Source organism: Narcine bancroftii, chromosome 11 (assembly GCF_036971445.1).
Source record: "Narcine bancroftii isolate sNarBan1 chromosome 11, sNarBan1.hap1, whole genome shotgun sequence".
In the NCBI taxonomy this organism is placed as follows: domain Eukaryota; kingdom Metazoa; phylum Chordata; class Chondrichthyes; order Torpediniformes; family Narcinidae; genus Narcine; species Narcine bancroftii.
In genome coordinates, this window is record NC_091479.1 from 48,352,058 (window position 1) to 48,367,739 (window position 15,682).

Consider the following 15,682-nt stretch of genomic DNA (forward strand, 5'->3'; position numbering starts at 1 on the left):
CTTCTTCTTCTTCTTCCTCTGGGTTGGCCATCTGTTGTTTCCTTGTTTTCTTTTTACCCACTTCTTTCTTGTTCTCGTTGTTTTCTGTGTTCTCTTCCTGTTGCTGTGTTGCAGCTGTCACTCTCAGCTGTGGACATCGACTCCTCAGCTGTTCCCCCCTCCCGTCAGTGTGTTTTTTTTCATGCGCATACGCGGTTGCGCACTTTTACTCGGCTCCGCGAGACATTTTTGTAGTCCTGAGCTTGGGACTTCCACCGACCTTAGGGAGCGGGCTTCTCTCTCCGCGGCAGGTCTCCTCGGACAGGTAAGGCCTTCACCTTCTTCTTCCGACGTTCTTTCTTCTTCTCTTCTTCCCGTTGCTTTCGACTTTTCTCTCTTCGCTGCCATTTTCTTCTCACCTTTACTTTTACTTTGTTTTAATTTTTATTCTTGTACCTTTGTGTTTTGTGTGTTTTTTTTTCAACTTTTCCAGAGAGGGCTGGAATTCCCTGACCGGCCACTCCTCCATCACGTGACTCCTCCACCATTTAAGATTGTTAAAGAGCATTTTATTTATTTAGGTGTTAAAATCACCAGGAATTTTAAAGATTTGGTTAAATTAAATTTTGCTCCTTTATTTGTTTTTGTGAAGCAATCTTTTACTAGATGGGCCCTGTAGACTTTGTCTTTGGTTGGCCGTATTAATGCTGTTAAAATGATAACATTATTTAAAGTTTGAAATCTATTTCAAGCTGTCCAAATTTTAATTGCGAAATCTTAATTTGATGATATTGATTTGAAGATTTAATCTTTGATGCACCATCAATAATCACATAAGACTGAAGTGAAACTGATGGGCTTTTATTAACTATAGACTGGAACAGCCGTCACCCTCATTGACTGATCGAGACAGAGTGGATTGGGGAGCAAACAAAGAATTATGGGTAGGATCGGTCTTGGGAGGCATTTCCATGTCAGCAGCACCCAATCACAGCACGACATCGGTTTACCACACCATTATATTTGGAATGGTGAAGGCATCAGATTGGGCTTCACTTCCAGAAACCTAAGAAGGATGGTGGTCTGATTTTACTATTGGGCACTTAATATTTCTTGTCTGATTTTTTTTGGATTTATTACTTGGATAAATTTGATCGTCCACACTGGGTAGATTTGGAATTGAAATCTGTCTAGAATGATTCCTTCACTTCTTTGTAGGGTCAGCATGACCTTTTAGATGACCTCAGATCAGTAAGTAGATTTCCAAACCCGTGTCCTATTGTTGCAACCACTTCAATCCAGAGATAAAGCCTCTGACTATCCAACAATCAATGCCTCTCATTATCTTAAACACCTCTATCAGGCGCCTCTCATCCTCCGTCAGTCCAAGGAGAAAAGGCTGAGTTCACTCACCTGCTTTCACAAGGCACGTTCCCTAAACCAGGCAACATCCTTGTAAACCTACTCTGCACCACATCCTTCCAGTAGTGAGGTGACCAGAATTGAGCACAGTACTCCAACTGGAGTCTGACCACGGTCCTATAGACAAAGGACCACCCTTGGCAATGCATTCCAGGCACCCACCACACTCTGTGGAAAATAACATCTGGCCTTTCTCATCTCCACTTAACTTACCTCCACTTGCCTTCAACAGGTGCCCTCTGATTTTTGCTGTTGCTGCCCCAGGGAAGAGGTGTTGGTTCTCCATCCTATCTAAGCCCATCGTCATCTTATGTACTTCTATTAAGTCTCCTCTCTTCCTTCGAGAGGTTCTGTGGTGAGGAGCCAGGAGATGGGTGATCAGCCGTTGTTCTTGGTACAGAGTAACAAGATGGTCAGCGAGGCAAGAGAAAAGTGGGGAATGTCTGGAATGAATCATTCAGGAAGTGATAGCAGGCCATCTAACGTGATGGTGGGATGAGACAGAGGCGATGGAAATGGTGTTGGATTCAGCTATCCAGTCCTTTTGAGGATGTCATTGTCAGATTAGATGAGTGGGAGCCAGATTGGGTGTTGATCCATTTTAAGGCATTTGGAAAGGTGCTTCACGAGAGACGATGAAACAAAATAGGAGAATGGGTGATTGTGATTGAGGACTATATACTGACATGGAGTGTGGGTTAGTTCATGGACAGAATATGGACAGTATGGCTGTTCACCAGTCTTTTGCAAACTGGTGAAGGGCAGCTGGTATCATCCCAACTGTTCATAATTCATGTCAGTGATGTGGTAAAGAGGTCCAAATGGAGGGAGGTTGCATTCGAACCTTTAATGACATGGTGGGAGACAGGGTGGTTGGGAGAGATGTGGCCAATGCTGTGCCACAGGAATCAGTGTTGGTCACTGAGGCATGGCTTTAAGATGGGAATGAACATTTGCAGTGCCTGAGGAACAATTTGTTACTGAGAGGGCGATCCATATCTGGAACAAGCTGCTAGAGGAAATTGTGGGGGCAAGTACAATTATGATTTTAATAGATATTTAGACAGATATATGGATGGGAAGAGCTTGGAAGAATCTGGGCCAAATGCAGGAAATGGGACAAGCCCTTAATCCTAAGTTGGTCGAGGGGAACATATTAGATGGAAGGACCTGTTCCATGCCGTAGTTCGCCAGGATTAAGTCAAGTCCAGTTTTTTGGCATCTGACTGTACGAGCACAAGCCGACGAAACGGCATTCTCTGGTCCTCGGTGCAAACATTCCGACACAAAACCAGACATATCACACATAAAAACAAACAATACATATGCAGAAGTATTTTTCTCTGAAGGAAATACTATTTTGTCCAAATTAGAGCCTTGGATGTTAGTGTGAGCAGATCCTTTGGTCATTCACCATTCTCACCACCTGTGGGAAGGAACTGTTCCTCAGCCTTTTATGACCATATAACAATTACAGGATGAAAACAGGCCACATGGGCCATTCTAGGCCGCACTGATTTAAGTGAACTCCACTAGTTCCACCTACCTGCTCACTGCCAAAAACCCTCATATCCATGTACTCATCCTTTGGCTTGGCTTCGCGGACGAAGATTTATGGAGGGGGTAAAAAGTCCACGTCAGCTGCAGGCTCGTTTGTGGCTGACAAGTCCGATGCGGGACAGGCAGACACGATTGCAGCGGTTGCAAGGGAAAATTGGTTGGTTGGGGTTGGGTGTTGGGCTTTTCCTCCTTTGCCTTTTGTCAGTGAGGTGGGCTCTGCAGTCTTCTTCAAAGGAGGTTGCTGCCCGCCAAACTGTGAGGCGCCAAGGTGCACGGTTTGAGGCGTTATCAGCCCACTGGCGGTGGTCAATGTGGCAGGCACCAAGAGATTTCTTTAGGCAGTCCTTGTACCTTTTCTTTGGTGCACCTCTGTCACGGTGGCCAGTGGAGAGCTCGCCATATAATACGATCTTGGGAAGGCGATGGTCCTCCATTCTGGAGACGTGACCCATCCAGCGCAGCTGGATCTTCAGCAGCGTGGACTCGATGCTGTCGACCTCTGCCATCTCGAGTACTTCGACGTTTGGGGTGTAAGCGCTCCAATGGATGTTGAGGATGGAGCGGAGACAACGCTGGTGGAAGCGTTCTAGGAGCCGTAGGTGGTGCCGGTAGAGGACCCATGATTCGGAGCCGAACAGGAGTGTGGGTATGACAACGGCTCTGTATACGCTTATCTTTGTGAGGTTTTTCAGTTGGTTGTTTTTCCAGACTCTTTTGTGTAGTCTTCCAAAGGCGATATTTGCCTTGGCGAGTCTGTTGTCTATCTCATTGTCGATCCTTGCATCTGATGAAATGGTGCAGCCGAGATAGGTAAACTGGTTGACCGTTTTGAGTTTTGTGTGCCCGATGGAGATGTGGGGGGGCTGGTAGTCATGGTGGGGAGCTGGCTGATGGAGGACCTCAGTTTTCTTCAGGCTGACTCCTGTTAAATGACAACCTCCTGTTAAATGACAAAATTGACCCTACTGTAACGACCTCTTCCGAAAGGTCATCCCACTCAGCCACCACTCTCTGAGTGAAGAAGCTTCTTCTTGTGTTACTTCTAACATTTTGCCATCTAACCCTTAACTTATGACCCCTCGTTCCAATCTCTCTTACCCTCAAGGAGAAGAGGCTATCTGAAATAGGTATATGACAAAGTAATGTTATCATTTTAACAGCATTAATACGGCCAACCAAAGACAGTCAACAGGGCCCATCGAGTAAAAGATTGCTTCACAAAAACAAATAAAGGAGCAAAATTTAATTTAACCAAATCTTTAAAATTTCTGGTGATTTTAACACCTAAATAAATAAAATGCTATTTAACAACCTTAAATGGTGGAGGAGTCACGTGATGGAGTAGTGGCCGGTCAGGGAATTCCAGCCCTCTCCGGAAAAGTTAAAAAAAAAACACACAAAACACAAAGGTACAAGATTAAAATTTACAATAAAGTAAAAATAAAGGTGAGAAGAAAATGGCAGCGAAGAGAGAAAAGTCGAAAACAACGGGAAGAAAAGAGGAAGAAAGAATGTCGGAAGAAGAAGGTGAAGGCCTTACCTGTCCGAAGAAGCCCGCCGCAGAGAGAGAGACCCTCTCCCTCAGGTCAGTGGAGGTCCCGTGCTCGGGACTACAAAAATGGCTTGCAGAGCCGAGTAAAAGTGCGCAACCCCGCATGCGCGAGGAGTCACGCATGCGCAATGCGCATGAAAAGAAACACACTGACGAGAGGGGGGACCAGCTGCGGAGTCGATCTCCACAGCTGAGAGAGACACCTGCAACACAGCAGCAGGTGCAGAACACGGACAATAACGACAACAAGGAAGAAGAGTGTAAAAAGAAAACAAGGAAACAACAGATGGTCAACCCAGAGGAAGAAGAAGAAGAAGAACAGGAAGAAGTGGAAGAAGAAGAGAAAAGCAGGACAATGGATGAATCTTATTTTAAAGAATATATGGAATCAGTGAAAGAATGGCAATTACAAGAATTTGATGAGATAAAAAGAAGAATAAAAACGCAGAAGAAAGAATGAATAAAATGGAAGTGGCCATATCAGAATTGGCAAAAAGAGTGGAAAATATGGAAAAATGTGAAACATTTGTAGACATGGAAGTAAAAGACTTAAAAGAGAAATTAGAAGAATCTAATAAAAAAGCTAAAGAAGCACAGGAGCTGTTAGCTCAGAAGATAGATATGATAGAAAACTATAATAGAGAAATAATATAAAGATAGTGGGCCTTAAGGAAGATGAAGAAGGCAAGAATATGAGAGAATTTATAAAAGATTGGATCCCCAGGGTCCTAGGACGACCAGAATTACAGGAAGAAATGGAAATAGAGAGGGCACATAGAACATTAGCCCCGAAACCACAACCGCAGCAAAAACCAAGATCCATTTTAGTAAAATTCTTAAGATATACAACAAGAGAAAATATATTGGAGAAAGCAATGAAGAAAGTAACAGAAGACAAAAAGCCACTGGAATATAAAGGTCAAATTTTTTTTTTCTATCCAGACATAAGTTTTGAACTCCTGAAGAAGAGGAAGGAGTTCAATACAGCAAAAACGATCTTATGGAAAAAAGGATATAAATTTATGTTAAAGTACCCAGCGGTACTGAAAATAGTTATTCCAGGGCAACAAAACAGACTATTCTCGGATCCAGAGGAAGCAAGGAAATTTGCAGAACAACTACAAAACAAGCAGAGAGATGAAGACATGTAATAAGAGTAAAAATGACCACGATCTATATGTATGTGTGTAAAGGGGTATATGTGTGTATATATATATAGTGTGCATACATGAATGTATCCGTATTTAGAAGAAAATATATAGAGTATAGACAAGAATTAATAAGGGAGGGAAATGGAATAGAGGGAATAAGGAGGGAATTAAAAGAGTGACCTTTGTTACATATGAAAATTGAAATCTTTTCTGGGGGGGGCTGGGTGGGGAGGAGTTACGGGTCACTGCAAAATCAGCTGACGTTTGCGAGTGAATTCGCAAATCCAAATGAGAGGGGAGATGTGGTTGTCCGACAAGGGATAAAGGACAACTCAGGAGGGGGAGGGGAGAATGGGGTTAAAGAAGTTTTAAATAGGAGAATAATGAAAATGTTTGATGTTTTAGAAATGTTGTCTTATAAAGTGTTCAAAACAAGAAAGCAGAAATGGATAAGAAGGAAAGGTGATGATGGAGAAACGGAAAGGGAAGATAAACAAAGTATAAAATGGCAACGCTGAACTATATGACTTTAAATATTAACGGAATACATAACCAAATTAAAAGGAAGAAACTGCTAAATTTACTGAAAAAAGAAAAAATTGATATTGCATTTCTGCAAGAAACACATTTAACTGAATTGGAGCACAAGAAATTAAAGAGAGATTGGGTAGGACATGTAACAGCAGCGTCATATAATTCAAACGCAAGAGGAGTAGCTATATTAATTAGTAAAAATGTGCCAATTAAAATAGAAGAGGAAATAATAGATCCAGCAGGGAGATATGTAATGATAAAATGTCAGATATATTTGGAGTTTTGGAATCTACTCAATGTATATTCACCTAACGAAGAAGATCAAAAGTTTATGCAAGATATTTTTTTGAAGATAGCAGATACGCAAGGGAACATATTAATAGGAGGGGATTTCAACCTGAATTTGGATTCAAACATGGACAAAACTGGGAAAAAAATTAACAGAAAGAACAAAGTAACCAAATTTATAATTAAATCGATGCAAGAAATGCAACTTTTGGATATATGGAGGAAACAACACCCAAATGAAAAGGAATATTCATGTTACTCGGCTAGACATAAAACATACTCAAGAATAGACCTATTTTTGTTATCAGCTCGTATGCAAGATAGAGTAAGAAAAACAGAATATAAAGCTAGAATATTATCGGACCATTCACCCTTGATATTGACAATAGAGTTAGAGGACATCCCTCCAAGAATGTACAGATGGAGATTAAACTCCATGCTACTTAAAAGGCAGGATTTTAGAGAATTCATTGAAAGACAAATTAAAATGTATTTTGAAATAAATGCGAAATCGGTGAAAGATAAGTTTATACTATGGGACGCAATGAAAGCATTCATCAGAAGGCAAATAATAAGTTATGTAACCAAGATGAAGAAGGACTATAATCAGTAAACAGAGCAGTTGGAAAGGGAAATAGTAAATATAGAAAAAGAATTAGCAATGAAGGAAGATACAACTAAAAGAAGATAAGTGGCAGATAAAAAAAATAAAATATGAAACACTACAAATGTATAAGGTGGAGAAGAACATAATGAAGACAAAACAGAAATATTATGAACTAGGGGAAAAAACGCACAAAATTCTAGCATGGCAGCTTAAGACAGAACAACCTAAGAAAATGGTATTGGCATCAAGGAAAAAAGACAAACAAATCACATATAATCCAACGGAGATCAAGGAAAACTTTAGAGAATTCTATGAACAATTATACCAAACTGAAAAGGAAGGGAAAGAAGGGAAAACAGATGAATTTTTAACTAAAATTGAACTACCAAAATTACAAATAGAGGAACAAAATAAATTAACAGAACCATTTGAAATAGTAGAAATACAAGAGATAATAAAAAAATTACCAAATAATAAAACACCAGGAGAGGATGGATTCCCAATAGAATTCTATAAAACATTTAAAGATTTATTAATTCCTCCCCTCCTGGAAGTAATCAACCAGACTGACAAAACACAAAGCTTACCAGATTCATGCAAAACAGCAATAATTACAGTAATACCAAAGATAGGGAAAGATCCACTCGCACCAGCATCATATAGACCAATATCATTACTTAACACAGATTATAAGATAATAGCTAAACTATTAGGAAACAGATTGGCAGAGTATGTACCTAAAATGGTAAATCTAGACCAAACTGGATTTATTAAAAAAAGACGCACAACAGACAATATTTGTAAATTTATTAACTTAATTCATGCAGTAGAAGGGAATAAAGCGCCAACAGTAGCAGTTGCTTTAGACGCAGAGAAGGCCTTTGACAGAGTAGAATGGAATGATTTACTTAAAGTATTGCAAAAATTCAGTTTACCAGAGAAGTATATTAATTGGATTAAAGCATTATATAAGGGGCCATTGGCGAAAGTGACAGTAAATGGATATATATCAAAGCAATTTAACTTAAGCAGGTCAACACGGCAGGGATGCCCACAAACACCCTTATTGTTCGCGTTAGCTATAGAACCACTAGCAGAATTGATAAGAACAGAAAATAAAATAAAAGGGATAAAAATAAAAGACAAGGAATATAAAATCAGTTTATTTGCAGATGATGTTATAGTATACTTAACAGAACCAGAATTATCAATAAAAGAATTATATAAGAAATTGAAGGAATATGGAGAAGTGTCAGGTTACAAAATTAACGTAAATAAAAGTGAAGCAATGCCAATGAATAATGCGGATTTCTCAAAATTTAAGAAGGAATCACCATTCGGATGGCAAATGCAAGCAATATGATACCTAGGTATACAAATAAATAAAATTCTCAGCCATCTATATAAACTCAATTATTATCCACTAATGAAAAAATTACAGGACGATTTAGAGCATTGGAAAGATTTACCATTAACACTAAGAGGAAGGATAAACTGTATTAAAATGAACATTTTCCCAAGGATATTATACCTATTTCAGGCATTGCCAATACACTTGACAGAGAAATTCTTCAAGGAGTTAAAGAACATAATAAGGAAATTTTTATGGAAAGGTGGGAAACCGAGGATAGCACTAGATAAATTAACAGAATGGTATAAACAAGAAGGCTTACAACTGCCAAACTTTAAATATTATTATAGAGCCGCACAATTAAGATAGCTATCAGATTTTTATCAAACAAGGGAAAAGCCAGATTGGACTAGATTAGAACTAGATAAAATAGGGGAGAAGATACCTGAACATATATAAATGGGATGAAAAATTGGTACAATGTAGGAGTTCTCCAGTATTACATCATCTGCTCAATATTTGGAAGAAGATTCATGTAGAAAGAAATAAAACAAATTACCAATTACCAAAACTAATATTGATGCAAAATAAGTTACTCCCTTTTACAATACATAACCTTTCCTTTAGAGAATGGGAGAAAAAAGGGATCAAAAGAATAGAAAATTGTTTTTCAGGAAATAGATTATTATCCTTTGAACAAATGAAAGATAAATACAATATAACTCAAGATACAGTGCTGGCATATTACCAATTGAGATCCTACTTGAAGGACAAATTAGGAAGCAGTCTGAGGTTACCAGAGGGAAGTAACTTTGAATATGTGATTACAGATACAATGATAATCAAAAGATTTATAACAAATATGTATATTAAACTGCAAGAAAAGTAGAATGAGGAAACAAATGGTAAAACTAAACAAAAATGGGAACAAGGTTTATATATAAAAATAAAAAAGGAAACATGGGAGAAGTTATGTTCTGGAACGATGAGAAATACAATAAATACGAGGTTACGTATGATACAATATAACTGGATACACAGGCTATACATTACACCTCAAAAGTTAAATAAATGGGACCCAACAGTATCTGACAGATGTTTTCGATGTAAATGAGAAATGGGAACAACAATTCATGCAATCTGGGCATGTGAGAAAGTAGAAATATTTTGGGAAGATCTTAACCATATAGTAAATAAAATTACAGAAAACAATATACCAAAAAATCCAGAGATCTTCCTCCTAAGTAACATAAAGAACAAAGAATTTGGAATTGATTTGGATGGTGCATAAAAAAGATTTGTTATGATAGCTCTAGCCGTAGCAAAAAAATGTATTATGTCAACCTGGAAATTGGAAGATAATTTCAAAAAAAAACAATGGTATATAGAAATGAATAAATGTATTCCATTAGAAAAAATAACATATAGTTTAAGAAATAATATTGAAATATTTGAACAAATATGGGAGCCTTACATGAAACACAATAGAGAAAACCTACTGGGGACATTCACTACCTAAAGTAACGAAAGGAGAAGGAAATGAAAAGAATTGACTCAGTGGAATTTCTTGTTTATTTTTATTGAATGACAACATTGTTTGAATGGTTTAATGTATCTTAGATTTTGTACTTTAAATGGATGGGGGTGGAGGTAGGGAGGGAGGGATGGGAGGAGGGAGGGGGGGAGAAAATGGTACTGTATATATTTGAAAAGGAAAATGTATGTATCTTGGTCAATGTGGTTTATGGTGTGAAAAATTTAAAAAAATTAAAAAAAAAAGAGACTATACACATCTACTCTATCTATTTCCTTCATAAATTTATATACCTCTATCAAATCGCCTCTCAACCTTCTGCATTCCAATGAATAAAGACCCAGTCTACTCAAACTTTCTCCGTATTCTACATACTGCAATCCAGGAAACATTTTAGTAAATCTTCTCTGCACCCTCTCTACCTTATTGATATCCTTCCTATAATTTGGAGACAAGAACTGCACACAATATTCCAAACCTGGCCTCAACATTTCCTCCCACCTCCTATATTCTATGCTACGATTTATAAGGCCACCATACCAAAAGCCTTCTTCACCAGCCTATCTACATGAGTCGCCACCCTCAAAGAACGCTGAACCGTTATTCCAAGATCTCTTGGTTCTTCTGCATTCATCATCACCCCCTCCCCTTCACTTCATTTTGTGTATTTTTCCCAAAATGAAGTACATCTCTCTTCTCTACATTAAACTCCATCTGCCACCATTCAGCCCACTCTTCTAAGCCGTCCATATCCTTCTGCAGTCCACAAAAACCCTCCTCACTATCCACAACACCCCCACTTTTGTATCATCCACATATTTACTACCCAATTTACCACGCCATCATCCAAATCATTCATGTAAATGATGAACAATAAAGGACCCAAAACCGATCCCTGAGGCACACCGCTGGTCACTGACTTCCATCCTCACAGACAGTTGTCCACCATGACTCTCTGGTGCCCATCTGACTACCTCAACATCTATCCCTAGTGACTGAACCTACCTCACCATGTGGAACCTTATCGAAAGCCTTACTGAAATCTAAACAGACCACGTCTACTGCTCTACCTTCATCAACTTTTCTATTCACTTCCTCAAAAAATTCAACAAGATTTGTCAAACATGACTTCCCATCACAAACCCATGTTGGATGGCGCTGATCAATCCCTGCCCCTCTCGATACTTATACATATTATCCCTAAAAATACTTTCCATTAGTTTACCCACCACCGATGTCAAAATTACTGGCCAATAATTGCTGGGCCTACACCTTAAGCCCTTTTTAAACAGAGGAACCACATTTGCAACACGCCAATCCCACGGCACCACACCCTCCTCCAGTGACTGTGGAAAAATCACTGTCAGAGCCTTTGCTATTTGCTCCCTGACTTCCCTTAAGGTTCTGGTGAAAATTCCATCGGGATCTGGAGACCTATCCAGCTTTATATACCTCAGAAGTTCGAACACCCCCTCTTTGCTGATCCCTATGTTTTCCATAACTACCCCTTTTGCCTCACTTATCCTACACAATTCCATAGCCCTTTCCCTAGTGATTACTGATGAGAAGAACTCATTCAATATCTCTCTAATCTCATTTGGCTCCTTACATGCTCCGATTCTCCAGTGGACCAATTCTATCCTTCACTCTCCTTTTGCTATTCACATAGCATAAACCCTTCGGATTTACTTTCACTCTATTTGCTTTTCCCACCTTGTACCTTCTTTTCGCTTTCTTAATTTCCTTCTTAAGCTTCTTTCTACAATCTCTGTATCTTTCAAGCATCTCGTCTATCCCTTGCTTCCCGTATTTAATGTAAGCCTCCTTCTTGTCTTGAACCAACTTCCTAATCTCTCTTGAAAACCACGGCTCTCGTGAACATCTGGCCCTGTCTTCTATCCTGACAGGAACATAAAGATTCTAAACCTTCAAAATCTCACTTTTAAATGTCCTCCAATTCTCCACCTCCTTCCCAAAAAAAGACAAATCAGCCCAAACCACACCCTGCAAATCCCTTCTCATTTCATCAATCTGGCTTTCCCCCACTCAAAGACCTTCATCATCGGACCAGACCTATCCCTTTCCATAATTATGCAGAAACTAATGGTACCATGATCACTGGATCCGAAGTGCTCCCCAACAGTAGGTCCAACACTCCCCCCTCTCTCGTGGATACCTTAACATATTGCTGCATCAAGCTATCCTGCCCACATTTGACAAATTCTAAGCCACCCAGGACTTTCACTGACGGCGTCTCCCAATCTATATTAGGAAAATTAAAATCCCCAACTAACACAACTCTGTGCTTATTGCACACCTCAGCTATTTCCTTCCACATTTGCTCCTCTAGTTCTCACTCTCCACTAGGTGGTCTATAATACACCCCTATAATTGTAACCTCACTTTTTCTATGTTTTCATTCCACCCACACTGCCTCCCTCGATGAGCCCTTCAATATATCACGCCTCACCACTGCTGTAATATTTTCCCTGACAAGTAATGCCACACACCCGCATAACCCTCCCCCCCACCCCCCCCCCCCCCCACTTACCCCTCCAATTCTCTCACGTCTAAAGCAGAAAAATCCTGGAATATATAACTGCCAATCACATCCCTCATGCAAACACATCTCACTAATATCCACCACATCATCCTGCCAAGTGTCTATCCCACCTTCAGCTCGTCCACCTTACTTTTGATAGAGTTGAATGGAGATACTTGTTTGAAATTTTGGAAAGGTTCAATTTTGGTTTTGGACTGAATTCCTGGATTAAGTTACTTTATTTGAAACCAACTGCAGTAGTTATTACGAATGATCTCAAATCTTCGCCACTCACATTGTTTTGATGTACTAGACAAGGCCGTCCCCTCACACTTCACTTTTTAATCTGGTGTTAGAACCCCTTGCAATTGCACTCTGTAATTCAAATGAGATTCAAGGAAGAGATGAAGGACATCGCCTCTCTCGATGCAGATGATCTTCTCGTCTCTATTTGAGATCCTGCTCGTTCTATCCCTGCGATGCTTGCTTTACTATCACATTTTGGGAGGGTTTTCTGGATATAAACTACATTTTCATCAAAATGAATTATTTCCAATCAATTCACATGATCCTATTTATGACAATATACCATTTAAGATTGTTAAAGAGTATTGTACATACTTAGGTGTTAAAATCACCAGGAAATTTAAAGATTCGTTTAAATTAAAATTTGCTCCTTTATTCGCTTTTGTGAAGCAATCTTTTACTCGATGGGCCCTGTTGACTTTTTCTTTGGTTGGCTGTATTAATGCTGTTAAAATGATAACATTACTTTGTCATATACCTATTTCAGCTGTCCCAATTTTTATTCCGAAATCTTAATTTGATGATATTGATTTGAAGAATTAATCTTTGATGACTAATCAAACTGATCGACTTTTATTAACTATAGACTGGAACAGCCGTCAACCTCATTGACTGATCAAGGCAAACAAAGAATTATGGGTAGGATCAGTCTCGGGAGGCATTTCCTGTCAGCAGCACCCAATCACAGCACGACACCGGTTTACCACACCCTTATATTTGGAATGGTGAGGGCATCAGACTGAATCAGCTTCACTTCCAGAAACCTAAGAAGGAGGGAGGTCTAGCCTTACGGAATTTGAGATTTTGCTATTGGGCACTTAATATTCGCTGTATGATTTTTTGGGTTTATGACTTGGATAAATTTGATCGTCCATTCTGGGTAGATTTGGAATTGAAATCTGTCCAGAATGATTCCTTAGCTTCTTTTTAGTGTCAGCGTTACCTTTTGGACGACCTCAGATCAGTAAGTAGATTTCCTAACCCGTGTCCTCTTGTTGCGATAATTCCCATCTTGGGAAAAACCTTCTCACTATTCACATCATCAATGCCTCTCATCATCTTAAACACCTCCATCAGGTCCTCTCATCCTCTGTCAGTCCAAGGTGAAAAGCCCGAATTGACTCACCTGCTTTCATTAGCCATGCTCCCCAAATCAGGGAACATCCTTGGAAATCTCCTCTGCACCCTTTCTATGGTTTCCACATCCTTCCAGTAGTGAGGTGACCAGAATTGAGCACTCTACTCCAACTGGGGTCTGACCATGTCCCCATATCACTGCAACATTACATCGTGGCTCCTAAATCCAATTCCACGTTTAATCAAGGCCAATACACTGATCAGCTTCTTAATCACGAAATCAACCTGCACAGCTGCTTGAGTCTCCTATGGACTCGGACGTCAAGATCCCTCTCATCCTCTACCCTGCCAAGAGTCTTCCCATGAAAACTATATTCTGCCATCCTTTAACAAACTGTTTAAAGACAGCTCGGAGGAGTTGGCAGCAGGACTAGGCAGCAGTACCATGTGGGAGAGCACTGTGTCTCCACTGGCTGAACACGCTGGATTTGTACAAGTGACAACGCTGCCATTTCTCAACACAGTTTGCCAGTGATATCTGATCCCAAGAGACAAGAGATAGACACTGTAGAGAGCTGATAGTGGAATCAGTGGCCAAACCTCGTGGCTGAGGACATCAGCATATGTGGGGGCTGCCCAGTTGGTATCTTGGGGTAGAAAGGGCGAGAGGAATATTATTCATCCTAGCTCTGCCTCTCAGAATCTTGTAGACCTCTATTAAGTCTCCTTTCGTCCATCTTCACTCCAAAGAGAAAAGTCTCAGCTCTGGTTAAGACTTACTTTCCTATCCAGGCAAATTCCTGGGAACTCTGTTCTGCACCCTCTCCACAGCTTCCACATCCTATAATGGATGATGGTAGATGGGGAGAGAGGGGGTGGGACAGATGATGGATGGAATCTACAGTTCTATATCCTCACAGTCACATCAAAATGAGGTTAATTACTCCCTGACCAACAGGTGATCTCTCTGGGACCAACAGGTGAATCGACCCTGACCTACGTGTGACCCCTGTCCAATAGGTGACCACTCTTTGATCAAAAATGACCTGTCCCTAACCTACAGGTGACATCTGACCAACAGGTGACCTCTGAACAGCAGGAGACATCTCCCTGACCTACAGGTGACCCATGACTAATAGATGACCTCCTGACAAAACGAAGACCTCTCCCTGACCCACAGGTGACCCCTCGACCACAGGTAACACCTTCCTGACCAACAAATGACCCCCTGACTAACAGGTGACTTGACCAACAAGTGACCACTGCTTGACCAACATATGACCCTGACCAACAGGTGATGTCTCCCTGACTAACATGTAGACTCCTTCCTGACCAATGTAGACTCCTTCCTAATCAACAAGTGACTCTCTCTGACTAATGGATCACTCCAGGCTAACAGGTGACACCTGACTAACAGTTGATTCCTGAACAAGATGACCCCTGACCAAAAGCTGACCTTGAACAACAGCAGATCTCAGACCAACAGGTGACCCTTAAAAAACAGAAGACTTCTCCCTGACCAACAGTTCATTTCTCCCTCATTAACATCTGACCACTGACCAAAAGTTGACACTTGACCCATTGGTAACCCTTGGTCAATATGTGGTCCCTCTCTCATGTATAAAAACAACTGACCTTCTCCAGCAAACCATCAAAGTCAGTCTCCTGGTTCATCTGTTGTTTTTAGGTAAGCAAGAACCCTTTAATGATTTTTGTGCACTCTTCAAAGGCCTTGCCAAAAGGAATCAAGAGACAGTATGTCTCTTGCTGTTGCTTTAA